The 13,638-nt window shown below is 39.9% G+C and overlaps 1 protein-coding gene and 1 pseudogene across 2 annotated transcripts in view; both read left to right on the forward strand.

The window, feature by feature from the left end:
- Positions 1-13,638, forward strand: part of RALA (RAS like proto-oncogene A) — a 71,880-nt gene that overhangs the window by 35,644 nt on the left and 22,598 nt on the right. The gene's annotated exons all lie outside the window — the stretch shown is intronic.
- Positions 1,959-5,155, forward strand: LOC112866816 (aspartate aminotransferase, mitochondrial pseudogene; annotated as a pseudogene).

Here is a 13,638-nt window from a genome sequence, read left to right on the forward strand (position 1 = left end):
TTATTTATTTAATTTAATTTCTTAACTTTAGAGAGAGAGTATGAGCTCAAGAGAGGGGCAGAGGGAGAAAGAGAATCTTAAGAAGGCTCCATGCTCAGCACGGAGCCTGATGTGGGGCTCGATCCCATAACACTGGGATCGTGACCTGTGCCAGATCAAGAGTTGGATGCTCAACCAACTGAGCCACCCAGGTGTCCCAGGGACTTGTTTTAAATTACTGTTGTCTGGTCTTTTCTGCCTCCATCGATCCATCGAGAACCCCAGTGGTCTTTATTCCAAATACAATGATGATTTGCCCTGTGGTATCATCCCTGACTCACCTCCTCCCCTTCTCAACTGCCTCTCTTTCCCCCTCACTTCCCCACACAAAGTCTGGGGATGTCTTTGCCCACTTCTTGGCTAGTGTTATAAAACTGGCAACAACAGGTGCACAAAACTTAGTGCCTGGTACAAAGTAGTATGTTCAGTAAATGTTAGCTGTTTTTAGTCTTAGGCCACTGTCTATTGAATGAGTCATGAGGTACCTGCCTGGCTCAGTCAGTTAAGCGTCCGACTTTGGCTTGGCTCATGATCTCGCGGTTCGTGAGTTCGAGCCTCACGTTGGGCTCTGTGCTGACAGCTCAGAGCCTGGAGCCAGCTTTGGATTCTGTGTCTCCCTCTCTCTCTGCCCTTCCCCACTCGCATTCTGTCTCAAAAATAAATAAACATTAAAAAAATTTTTAAATAAAGTTTATTTTAAAAAATAATAAAATAAATGAATCATGAAATTGCTGATTTCTAAGTAAAAGAAGAAATCTAATGTTGGCAGTTTTATATAGTTCAACTTTATGATAATATGGAGTGATGATTCTTAACCAAGATACAAGTTAGAATGATCAGGTCAGCCTTTTACAATATACACTGTCCGCATCCTAGCTCGTTCAGTGAGGATCTTCATGCATGGGTCCTGGGTAAGTGCATTTTTCAAAAGTTCCCCAGATGACTCTAGCGCATACACCTACTAAAACACCTGTGAGAGAATCTTCCCTTCAGGTTGTTTTTCTTTTAATGTACAAGTTCTTTTATACAGACCAGTATGTTTTTCATATAGTCAATTATATAGTCATGAACTGAAACTTTATTTTCATGAATCAACAAATTAGTCATTTTTAACTGTAAGATATGATCAAATCTCAAATTAAGATTTATCAGTACTCAATCTTTGGAAGGAAAATCTAGGTGCTAAAGGATGTTTTCATGATTTTCAAGGAATTTCCAAGTCTTTTTTTCTTTCTTTTCTTTTCTTTTTTTTTAAATTATGGTTCTTCATTTTTGAGAGGCAGAGAGAGACAGAGCATGAGTTGGGGAGGGGCAGAGAGAGACGGAGACACAGAATTCGAAGCAGGCTCCAGGCTCTGAGCTGTCAGCCCAGAGCCCGACACGGGGCTCGAACCCACGAACCGTGAGATCATGACCTGAGCCGAAGTCAGATGCTTAACCACCTGAGCCACCCAGGCGCCCCAACTAAGTAGAATTTAAATAAAAATAAAAATAAATAAAGCCTTGAGTAACATACACAAAGAAAGAAAGAAACATAAGCTTAGTCTGTTTTCTATATTCGTTGTTAGAGTTTTTTTTTTTTTAATTTTTTTTTTTTAATGTTTATTTAATCTTGAGAGAGAGAGACAGAGCATGAGCAAGGGAGGGGCAGAGAGAGAGGGAGACACAGAATCTGAAACAGGCTCCAGGCTCTGAGCTGTCAGCACAGAGCCCGACGTGGGGCTCAAACTCACAAACCGTGAGATCATGACCCAAGCCGAAATTGGACACTCAACCTACTGAGCCATTCAGGTGCCCCACGTTGTTAGAGTTTTTAATTAAAAACCGTGATATTTCCTGTCATTTTGCTGTGCCATACGTCTACAGTAAACCACACAGAGTACGTACCAAATGCTTAATGTGAATGGATGGATGTGTGATGCCGCACACAAGAGCAAGTCAGAATTTCAAAGGTTACTAGTTCGTGTTTTCTTTCTTTCTCTGTTTTGAATGGCTCCCTGTTGCTATTTAAAAAGAACTGGCAGCTGGCCCTCCACTCTGCCTTGCAGTTACCCACTGCCTTCTTGCCACCTGCCCTGGCCCTGCTGTTCTCTGGCTGTGTCCTGTCCAGGGTCACTACCGCCTTCCACCCAGGCCTCACCGCTGCGGCCTCTGGCAGAGCCAGCTCCTGGTGGACCCATATGGAGATGGGGCTCCCGGATCCCATCCTGGGAGTCACAGGAGCCTTTAAGAGAAACACCAACAGCAAACAGATCATTCTGGGAGTTGGTGCCTACTGAGATGATAATGGAAAGCCTTCTGTGCTCCCTAGTGTCTGGAAGGCAGAGGACCAGATTGCTGCAAAGTATTTGACAAAGAATACCTTCCCATTGCGAGACTTGCTGAATTTTGTGAGGCATCTGCAGAACCAGCCCTGGGTGAGAACAACAAAACGTTGAAAAGTAACTGGTATGTCACCATGCAGACCGTTTCTGAAACTGGGGCCTTGAAGATTGGAGCCAGTTTTCTGCAAAGATTTTTTTTTAAGTTCAGCTGAGCTGCCTTTCTGCCCAAACGCTTCTGAGGAAATCACATGCCCATCTTCAGGGACGCTGGCCTGCGGCTACATGGTTAATCAATACTCTAACCCCAAGACGTGCAGCTTTGACTTCACAGGCGCTAAAGAGGACGTTTCGAAAATGCCACAGCAAAGCGTCCTTCTCCTGCGTACCCGTGCCCACAGCCCCACGGGAGAGGACCCTTGCCCCAAGCATTGGAAAGATAGAGCAACAGTGGTGAAGAAAAACAATCTCTTTGCATTCCTCGACATGGCCTATTTACCAAGGCTTTGCCAGGGATGATGGCAACAAGGATGCCTGGGCTGTATGCCACTTCACTGAACAGGGCATTCATGTTTGTCTCTGCTAATCCTATGCCAAGAACATGGCTTATTTGGTGAGTGTGTGGGAGCGTTCACTGTAGTCGGGAAAGATGCTGATGAAGCCTACAGGGTGGGGTCACGGTTGAAGATTTTGATCTGTCTGGTGCATTCCAACCTTCCAATCAGTGGAGCACGGATTGCCTCGACCATCCTGACCAGCCCTGACCTGCAGAAACCATGGTTGCAGGAAGTAAAAGGCATGGCCAATCACGTCATTAGCGTGCAGACTCAGCTGGTCTCCCTCCTCAGGAAGGAGGGCTCCTGCCACAACTGGTAGCACATCACTGACCAGATGGGCATGTTTGGTTTCACAGGACTAAAGCTCGAGCAGGTGGAGAGGCTGACCAAGGAGTTCTCCATCTCCCGGACAAATGATCACCTCAGGCAACGTGGACTACCTTGTCCATGCCACTTACTAGGTCACCAAGTAATTTCCCTGGTTAGAGGGAACAAAGACCACCTTCCTGTCTACAGCCTCTGTGGTTGTGAGATTCACACAGAGGAAGAAGGAGGGTGGATGGTGGTGAGCAAGTCATTTCTTTCAACCACAGTACTTAACACTCAACCACTGAATGTGTTTTCAGAAAAGAACATGTAGTGAAATGGGGCAGAGGCATCTGTGGCTGGTGTCTGAAACTTTGTGGCTCAAAACCAAACTCCTGCTCATCCTTTAATTCCAGTGTTCCAAAAGAGTGTACATGTGCAAGATAGAGCCCCCAAAAAACCTGTCGATCACGCCAGTGCAATAGATCAGGAGCTTTAACAGAAGCACCTTTTGGTGTTGGGGACACCTCTGTAGCTCTAGAATGCGAAGAGCACCTACAAGAGGCATTGTGGGAAGACCTAGTTCTAACATGAGCAGTCAGCCCTGTGTTTGTCCTCTGGTGATGGGGCAAGCTTATCAACAGACCTTGTTCCAGAAACCGTGTTTCATGAAAACCAGCAAGTCTGCTGCCGCTGCAGTGAGGAAAATAAAAGATGTTGTTTCCTGTCTTATTTAAGAAAAATAAGGGGCACCTGGGTGGCTCAGTCAGTTAAGCGTCCGACTTCGACTCAGGTCGTGATCTCATGGGTCGTGGGTTCGAGCCCAGCATCGGGCTGTGTGCTGACAGCTCGGAGCCAGGAGCCTGCTTCTGATTCTGTGTGTCCCTCCCTCTCTGCCCCTCCCCTGCTCATGCTGTCTCTGTCTCTCAAAAATAAATAAATGTAAAAAAAAAAAAAGTAAAGAAAAAGAAAAAAGGCCTTTCTTTTTAATACTTTCAGACATTTTAATGTTGCTCTCTTCTCCCTTATTATTGCTGTTCTTTTCCTGAGGCACAGAGATCTATAACTAGCCTAGATTTTCATCCTATTCTGCTGCTTGATGGACTGTCAGCCCCATCCTATAGGATTGACTTATTTGAAGAAGTGTATAATTTACTTCTCATCCCATACCCTCACTTTCCTTATCAAAGAATAACATGGAAGGGGTAACTGCACTGGATTTCAGCATCCTCTTAGTGATTGATTGTCTCCTGACGGGATGTTGCCTCTGCCCAGTTGGACCCCTTACTTCATTCAGTGCAGTTGTGCAGTGTCTCATCTCATGTCACGAGTGGGCAATGCAGGGCAGAGTCAGGAAAGAGGGTATCTGGGCTCTGGTTTTAACCTTTTGTGTGCCGCCAGCTGGGCTCAGGCTTCACCCTTTGGAAAGATAACCACTATCTGCTCCAATCATGTAGACTTATTGAACTTTGGTTTCTCTCTTAAAATAAAGTTACTGCAGACCCCCCCTCCAAATAAAAATAAATAAAAAGAATTGGCTACCGTATTTCCACAAAATAGAAACTCAGCAAGTGGTCTATTATAGAGCTGTTGTGGAGATTAGTTGGTACAAAGGGAATTTCTCTTTATTGCTGTAGAGTTCATCTTTAGCTTTAAGTTACTGATTTATAAAAATAGTTTCAGTACTTAATTTGCAGAGCATGACGGATCAATATGTCCCTTTATAAATTCTTAGTTTTAGCTAAGCTGTCCCAGTGCTATAAAGAAAACATTAGAAAAAGAAATCATATCAACACTTTTCTGTAGCAGTGAAGACCACTGGCTGACCTCTTTTTTTCTTTCTGTGTGATTACTTGGTCACTTATATCAGGAAACCTATTTATTCTTAAAATTGATACTGAAAATTGATAATTGGTACTGAATACTTAAAATTGATTGTATTCTTGGGGCGCCTGGGTGGCGCAGTCGGTTAAGCGACCGACTTCAGCCAGGTCACGATCTCGCGGTCCGGGAGTTCGAGCCCCGCGTCAGGCTCTGGGCTGATGGCTCGGAGCCTGGAGCCTGTTTCCGATTCTGTGTCCCCCTCTCTCTCTGCCCCTCCCCCATTCATGCTCTGTCTCTCTCTGTCCCAAAAATAAATAAATGTTGAAAAAAAAAATTAAAAAAAAAAAATTGATTGTATTCTTTAAAACTGAGGTTTATCTTAACTAGACTCTTTAGTTGAGATTTTCGAAGTTCCTGAATTTGAAATTTTTGGGATTCCAAATAAGTCAACTGAAGATTTTAACTCGTTTGTACTGAAAGCCAATAGACTGACTCCTCTGTGTCCCCAACTTCCTGTGACATGACAGAGGAAAATAAAATTTATAAACAGAAATTTGTAAACTCACAAGCACTGAGAGTAGGAGCAAAGGAGAGTAGGCCATGAGCAAAGCAGAGACTTTCCAGGTTTTAGAAGGCAGGAAACAGATGGCACTGATGGGTGGGCCAGGGTGGAGGAAGCCCCAGTCCAGCATACCCATGAGGAGAGGCTGCGAGAGGAATCTATGCTTTCAGGAGGAACCGAGCAGAAGAGATGATAGGACATGATATTATGATTGTACGCATTAAGAGCCAACTAGACATCCTACCCATACACCCTACCCATACAAATGCTGCAACAACATTGGTTCCCATGCTAATTTTGGAAATCTGCTTTCGAAAAAAGTTTCTTTTTAAACTCTCAGCCTGAGGAGGATTAGGAGTCGCAGTGAAAGTGTTAGTGACACATGGTAAACTCTCCTTGTTTTGATATTTGAAGAAGAATCCAACCTGTCAACCTGTTCCTTGCCCACGAACGTTGAAGGAAACACACCCATTAAAATGACAGTGAACATGGAGTCTTTGACTTCTCCAGATCTGTAATGGGAAGTAGATCTCTCCACCACTGGAGGAAACCTGCTGTGGTGGACTGGGGAAGCTAGAGGAAAGAAAGCCTAGTCAGTGGTGACTTGGAATTATAAATGAATTAATAATTATGAATTAACAATTCACAAAATAACCAAATACATAGAAAAAAATTCACCCTCCTCATGTAATCACAGATGGAATTAAAAATAACAATGAGATCTTTTTCCTAATATGTAATTAGCAGATTTTTTTAAAGAATACCAATTGCCTAATAGGAATGTTGTGAACAATTATACAGAACTTTTGAAAAGCAGTTGGACATTATGCCTGATAAACCTTAAACAATCCATTCATTCAATTTCTGTTTCTTATGGAAACAGCATGAAAAGCATTTTAAACATAGAAATAGATAGATGGTCATTAATTGTTATACTGAATAATTCTGAATGGCTGTCATGTCTTACAGGACTCAGTAAGTGAACTGCTGTACATGCACAAAATGACATACTAAATAGCCATTAAGAATTACAGCCATGAGGTCAACAAAACAACACAGAAGAACAAGTATGACTTAAGTGGAAAGGGATGCAGAAGGCAAACTTGTATTATAACTTAACCTCCTCCCCCCATGTCTCTGTACTTGATGGTAAAATCCTTGAAGTTGGGGATCCTGACTTACCTATGTGCCCATCCACTCCTATGTGTACATAGCATAGAGCCTGCTTGGGATTCTCTCTCTCCCTGTCTCTACCCCTAGCTGCTTGCACACATGCATGTACTCTCTCTCTCTCTCTCTCTCTCTCTCTCTCTCTCAAAATAAATATTTAAAAAATATATTTTATGTGTTTATGACTGTTTACTGTTAAACTTTTTGTCAATATTTCTTCTAATGTCGTAAGTTTGATCTAAGCCTTACTTAGTTGAATAATTTTTAAGCTGGATAATTCAGACAGGGTTAGTTCAGTTATTTTTTCTGGTTGCATTTTTTTTTAATTAGCAAAGCTTTCATAGACAATATGAAGTTCCTAAGTATATCAAGAAGAAACTGAGAGTGTATATACACTAATTTATAACTCATACACGGTAGAACCTAAAGCAGGTATAACTTATCCAAATTATACTTTTTTTTTAGATCACTAAAAAACTGGGGCCAGAGTGAGAAAACCTCTTATATTTCAGCTATACAATCTTAGATTCAATTTTTAAATTATTTTGAACTATTAAAGTGATTTTCATCATTTCCTTGCATGAACTCTTCTCACTACCTACCCTAACCCCACAAAAGGCTGTTGCTGCTTCTTTTCCTTACCCATGTCCATCCACTCTAGTCAGAGAGTTAAGTAATTTGGCTTGAACTTCCCCTCTCCTTCACCCCACACATCTAATAGGTCCCCATATTGGTTGAGTCTTTTCCCTTAGTGTCTCTTGAATTCATCAACACCTCCCAGTCCACACTCAAGTCACCATGGCCCTGTAGGCTTCTAGCTGTTCTCCCTTCTGAGTCATAGTCTCTCACTTAAAAACTCCTGGTGGTTCTCCACTGCTTTGAGGACAAAAATCATTACATTCCTGGTACATAAGGTTCTGTTTCTGGCCCTTTTTACTTCTTACAACTTTATCTCCAACCATGGCTCCCAGGTTCACCTGGTCTACTATTGCTTTGTCTTTCAAGTCTTCGCTTAGCCATCACTTCCTCATTTGTTCTAGAAAATTTTTGTTAGTTTTAACTGTGGCAAGGGTTTTACCTTTGTGCTGCTGTTAGTAATTTTGCCCTGATTGGGGGCTGAATATATGCTGCATTAAAGGTACTATCTTCTAAAAAGATGCATAGGGGCAGCTCAGGTGATATCGTGGTTCAGGCTGTCTGCTTTTAGCACAGCGCCTGCTTCGGATCCTCTGTCCCCATCTCTCTCTGCCTCTCCCTTGCTCAAGTTTGCACTTTCTCTCTGTTTCTCTGTCTCAAAAGTAAACATTTAAAAATAAATAAAAAGATGCTTATCGTATATACGCTGTTTTATTCATGTTAACATTGGCTTTACAAACAAGCTGACGCCCAAGGAGATAAAGTAATTCAAGCCTTTTGTGATTTTAGGTCTGTGCTTTGATATCTGACAACGTGTCTGGCAAGTCATGTAAATAACTTTTACTATTCAGACAAGGCAAAATGTTAAGCCATCTTTAAGCAGTTTCCAGCTACTGTAACCTTAAAATAGTATTACTTTCCTTAGTTCAGTCTTTATTATAATTTTGTGTTCTTGTTATTCAGTGCAGCTTGAATAGTTGGAAAATATTATGTTGTTCCATCTCAAAAATAAAACAGTGTTGCAGTGACTTTCTAACTTTGAATGCTGCTCATATAGAGCTTAATTGTATTCTTCAAAATGAAGGAAGACTTTAGGGTGTCAGTTGCTATTAACGTTGTTTCACCTGGACTTCCTTCCACCTTCTCTTTTTAATAATGACTAATTAATAAAGTTTTGTTTATAAATATTAAAAACAATAGTTTTTTTGTCACTTAAAATTTGTCAAAGATTTATTGGGATTCCAAAAGCATGAAACAAAACTATGATAAATTGGACTTTGCCAAAATAAAAGCTTCTCTTCAAAAAACATGTAAAGAAAATGAAAAGATAAGCCACAGACTAGGAGAAAATATTTTCTGGTAAAAAAAAAATTTTGTTCCAGAAAATATAAAGAACTCTTACAACTCACACACAAATTTTTTTTTAAATGGGCAAAAGATTTGAACACCAAAGACCTATATAGATGGCAGATAACCACATGAAAGGATGCTTAACATGGTTAGTTATTAGGAAAGTGCAAATTACAACCACAATGAAATACTAATGCTGATGTCCTAGACTGCCTAGATGATGACAGTACCCTATGTAAAGCAACTGGAAATCACCTACTTGTTAGTGGAAATGCAGAAAGGTACACCACTTGGAAAACATATTTAAACAAACTTACCATGCAGTTTAGCAATCCCACTCTTAGGTATTTACCCAAAAGAAGTGCACAGTGAGGGAGGGGATACACACACACACACACACACACACACACACACACACACAGACTTGTATATGAATGTGTATAGCTTCTTCATCTTTAACATTTTTTAAATGAAATAACCCAAATAAATGTGAATAGGTAACCAAATTGTGCTATTTCCAGACAGTCGAATACCATCCAATGTTAAAAAAAAAAGATATATGCACTTCTGGTACATGTAACAATATGGATGTATCTCAGAAGCCATAGCTGAGTAAAAGAAACCAGGCACAAAAAGCTACGTACAATATGATCAATTTATATAACATTCTGGAAAAGGCAATAGGAATTGAAATTGGATCAATGGCTGCCAAGGGATGGGGTCATGGGGGGGGATATTGACCACAGGGGGGTCAGAAGAACCTTTTAGGGGTGATGGAAACGTTAGGGATCTTGACTGTGGTGGTGGTCACGTGACTACATTTATCAAAACTCATTGAAAAGATGATTTGATTGTATGTATACCAAACTGCCTTTAAAAAAAAGTTAAAGCCAGTTTTCAACATCAGAAATTACCTTCACAGGGACATCTGGGTGGCTCAATGAGATAATAAGCGTCCAACTCTTGGTTTTGGCTCAGGTCATTGATCTCATGGTTCCTGAGTTCAAGCCCTGTGTTGGGCTCTATGCTGACAGCTTGGGATCCTGTCTCTGCCCCTCCCCTGCTTGCACTCTCTCTGCTCTCGCTCTCTCTCTCAAAATAAATAAACTTAAAAAAAGTTACCTTCACAAATTTAAGGGTAAAGAAAACTCTAGAAGATAGATCATATGACTCCTAAATCAGGTCCTTAGTCTTTTGATTCAGTGGTGGTGTTTTTTTTATTGTGAATACATTTTCGTATATTAAAAGTTAATAGTCTTTTATTATCAAAATTTTGTTAACCAGTGTACAATCTTCTTGCACCAAAACAAGATCTATCTTCATTTATTTGAGTCACCCTTTATAAAGTTACATAAGTACATTATTAAATTGTCTTCATGTATATTTTACACAGTTTGTATTCATTTCATTCTCTGTTATGTACTCTTTGTGAGTGCTCTTGTAAATCGAGTCTTTTCTTCCACTCTCTGTATATATTGTTCTTGTTGTTAGATATTTGGTTTCCACTTTTTGGCTACTGTGAAGAAAACTGAACATTCTTGTACAAGTATTTTTGTGGACAGATGTTTTCATATCACTTGAGTAAAATGTAGGAGTAGAACTTTGGGTTATAGGGTATGTGTTATGTTTACCTTTTTGAGAAATTGCCATTTTTCAGAATGATTGTACCATTTTTATACTCCCACCAGCAAGGCATGAGAGTTCTGAAAGTTCAACATCCTTTCCTACATTCAATGTGGACTCTTTAATTTTAGCTATTGTAGTGGGCATAAAGTAGTGTATCCTTGTGACTTTAATTTGAATGTCCTTCTGATATTGAGCAACTTTTTATGAACTTTTTGGACAAAGAAATATCTTTTATGAAGTGTTTATGAAGCTCAAGTATTTTGCCCAGTTTTTATTGGGTTGTTTATATATATATATTTTTTAATGTTTATTTATTTTTGAGAGAGAGAGACAGAGCACAAGTAGGGGAGGGGCAGAGAGAGAGGGAGACACAGAATCTGAAGCAGGCTCCAGGCTCTGAGCTGTCAGCATAGAGCCCGATACAGGGCTCGAACCCACGAACTGCGAGATCATGACCTGAGCCAAAGTCGGAGGCTTAACCAACTGAGCCACTCAGGTACCCCTGGGTTGCTTATATTTTTATTATTAATTTGTTAGAGTTATTTATATATTTTGGATGCAAGTCCTTTGACAATATTTTCTCCCAGCCTGTGGCTTACCTTTTAATTTTCTCATCAGTCCCTTTTGATGAGTAGAGGATTTTAGTTTTGATAGTCCAGTTTTTCAGTTTTTTCTTTTGTACTTCATATTTTTTGTGTCCTCTCTAAAAAATCTTTTTTTCCCTCAGAGTCTCAAAGATATTTTTCTGTTTTTTGAAGACTATATGTTAGTTTTACATTTGAGTCTATCATACATATCAAATTAATTTTTTGGCACAGGGTGAGAAATGAGTAGAGGTTCTTTTCCTCCTAAGGTTTATGCAATTTTTCCAGGACTATTTGTTGAAAATATTGTCATTTCCCCCATTTAATTGCTTTGGCCCCTTCTTCCATTATACATTCTAACCGTTTATTTGAAAAGAAATTCATTCTTTTTTTTTTTCTTAATTTTTTTTTCAACGTTTATTTATTTTTGGGACAGAGAGAGACACAGCATGAACGGGGGAGGGGCAGAGAGAGAGGGAGACATAGAATCGGAAACAGGCTCCAGGCTCTGAGCCATCAGCCCAGAGCCCGATGCGGGGCTCGAACTCACGGACCGCGAGATCGTGACCTGGCTGAAGTCGGACGCTTAACCGACTGCGCCACCCAGGCGCCCCTAGAAATTCATTCTTTATACAACATATTTGGTATAGAACCATTTACCCTTTGAAATCTCTTTTTGATAGCAATTTTTCAGTTGATTCCTCTGGCCTAAGTATGAAATCGTATTATCAGTTAATAATGGTCATTTGCTCCTTATTTCTCTTTCTGATGTCATCAGATGCCACTTCCAGAACAATGCTAAAGAGTGGTGATAGTGGACATTCTTATTCCTGAAAAAAGCATTAATGGAAATGTTTTATTTTATCATGAAGCACAGTGATACTTTTAGGGTGTGGGCTTTAAGGTAGCCAGTTTCTATATTAAGTGAGTACCAATAAATTTCTACTTTATTAAGGTTTTTATGAGCAGCAGACTTTGGATTTTACAAATAGTATAGGCTTTATACAGATAATAATATGATTATTTTCTTCTATTAATTTGAGGAATTCTATTGACTTGTTAAAATATAAAGCTATTCTTACAATATCTGGTTGAATTCTACTTGGCCACTTTGGTTTATTCTTTTAATATGCTGGATTCTATATTGGTAACATTTTTTATTTAGAATTTTTGCACTGTATTCACATGATAGATCAGTTAATCTACATTTCCTTTATTATCTCTTTGTTAGAACTTTATCAATGTTAAGCTAGCTCTCTGAGGAGGATTTGGAAGCTTTTTCCATACTCTGGAGCATTAAACACTATTCATAATACCTGTGCCTTATTTAAATGGCTGGAAAAATTGGGGCGCCTGGGTGGCTCAGTTGGTTGAGCTTCCGACTGTGGCTTAGGTCATGATCTCACTGTCTGTGAGTTAGAGCCCCGTGTCAGGCTCTGTGCTGACAGCTCAGAGACTGGAGCCTGCTTCGGATTCTGTGTCTCCCTCTCTGTCTCTGACCCTCCCCCGTTCATGTTCTCTCTCTGTCTCAAAAATAAATAAACATTAAGAAAAAAAAATTTTGGGGGGTGCCTGGGTGGCTCAGTCGGTTAAGCGGCCGACTTCGGCTCAAGTCATGATCTTGTGGTCCATGAGTTCAATCCCCGCGTCGGGCTCTGTGCCTACAGCTCAGAGCCTGGAGCCTGTTTCAGATTCTGTGTCTCCCTCTCTCTGACCCTCCCCCATTCATGCTGTGTGTCTCTCTCTGTCTCAAAAATAAATAAACGTTAAAAAATTAAAAAAGATGTTAAAAAAGAAAAAAAATTTTTAATTAAAAAAAATTAAAATAAATGGCTGGAAAAATATACCAATATTGTTATTTGTGCCTGGTAATAAACCTAAATAGTCTTTAAAAAAAAAAACAAAACTCTTTCAAAAAGGAATAGTGTATCTTGTTTCCTTGGTCAGGTATATTCTAATTCTTCTGAAATTGTTAATTTTATAATAAATTCCTGGGAATTTTTTATTGAGCAGATATTCTTAATGCAGATAGGGAGTGCCATGGGTGAGTTGTTGTATGAAATACTTTATATTCTGAGAGTGAGTCACTAATTTGGCCTCTACCTACATGTGATTAGTAATGGTTTGATAAGAACTGAACTTCTGGTGATCATAAACTTTTAATGCACTATTGAAATAGGAGGGGAAGTAAATGATTCATTTAATCTCTTTATTGACAAAGAATCTCTCATTAAGAACTTTTACCAGTCAGAGGGGCACCTGGGTAGCTCTGTTGGTTAAGCAACCGACTTCAGCTCAGGTCATGATCCCACAGCTCCTGGGTTCGAGCCCAGCGTCCAGCTCTGTGCTGACAGCTCAGAGCCTGGAGCCTGCTTCAGATTCTGTGTCTCCCTCTCTCTCTGCCCCTCCCCTGCTCATGCTGTCTCTCTCTATGAAAATAATAAATAAACATTAAAAAAAATTTTTTTTAAAGAATTTACCAGCTAATATTTTTGCTAGACTAATAATAAGTACCTTTATTAGGAAAGTCTAAAGATAATGAGCTCTGGAAATATGAAGATCATTGGGTTTTTCACTTTTGGTGACCAGAGAATATTTGATATCTTACTTGATAAGAGTATTCCTTATTCAGTATTGGAGAACTAGGTTGATCGTTTCTAGAA

The sequence above is a fragment of the Puma concolor genome, chromosome A2 (genome assembly GCF_028749965.1).
Source record: "Puma concolor isolate L17-30 chromosome A2, mPumCon1.1.hap2, whole genome shotgun sequence".
Lineage (NCBI taxonomy): Eukaryota > Metazoa > Chordata > Mammalia > Carnivora > Felidae > Puma > Puma concolor.